Raw genomic sequence first — 1,007 nt, 5'->3', positions numbered from 1 at the left:
TCCATGCCAAATGTGTCAAACTGCGCACAAGTCTTTTCAAAGCCCTCTGAGGATGTGTATCGAACAAAAGGAGACAAAAGTGTCCAAATGAGATCTGGATCATTCCTGGAGCAAAGGGATCAATAACCGCCAGACTAAGCCCCGGCTCATCCGTCTGATTCATATCTTTCCCTCCACCCTCCCCAACCCCCAACGCCTCTTCTCCCTGCATTTTGCAGGAATAAGAAAAGTCTCTGACTAAAGTCCCTTTTGTACAACACACACATCATTTTTTTGTACAGACATGAAGATTGATCTATAATGTAAAAACTGTGCTGACACAATTAAAGGTGTGTGTGTTTGTGTGTGTGTGTGTGTGGGGGGGGGGGTGTCGGCATGCAGCAGTCTTGTCTGTTGGTAACACGCAGGCAGGAGAACAGGGATTTAATGGAGGTAACTTGTCTTAAAATGTGTAAAATCATTACACCGTGAGGCTGGAACAACCCACACAAAGAACCAAAACCTGTGTTTTCTGAATACGCTAAACGTAAAATAATTCTGCTTTAGTAAAGTCTATAAAATCAGGTTCTGATTCATCGTGCTCTGGCTGGAGGTGACCCATAGTTACTAATCAATTGGACCATAAATGTATTTATCTAATGTTGGCCACTTTTAAAAAATCAGCATGACTGTTAATTACTGAGAAGGAAAGAGACGATGCAGCAGCAGCCAGAACTGGAACTGTTTCGTTTTTTTTAGTGAGAGTGCTCTTTTGTTAATGAATTTAGGGGTACAGGTTCCGTATAATTTTTATTTAAGTTTAGCAATTATTAGTACATTTTGTTAAATGCAAATGGCCTAGTTAAACTTGCTGTATATTAGCTGATTTCTTAACAATCCATGCAAAAACTCATATCGGTTAAACTCCAGTTGTAATAAGTGAAGTCTCTCAGTTCAGACTTGAACAAGCCTGGATCACTTTTTATTGCACAATCAATATCGTAAAACTGTGTAGGAAGCTTAAATAC

Source organism: Austrofundulus limnaeus, unplaced genomic scaffold (assembly GCF_001266775.1).
Source record: "Austrofundulus limnaeus strain Quisiro unplaced genomic scaffold, Austrofundulus_limnaeus-1.0 Scaffold20, whole genome shotgun sequence".
Taxonomy (NCBI): domain Eukaryota; kingdom Metazoa; phylum Chordata; class Actinopteri; order Cyprinodontiformes; family Rivulidae; genus Austrofundulus; species Austrofundulus limnaeus.
The sequence above is the reverse complement of the archived record's forward strand: the minus strand, read 5'-3'. Positions refer to the sequence as shown.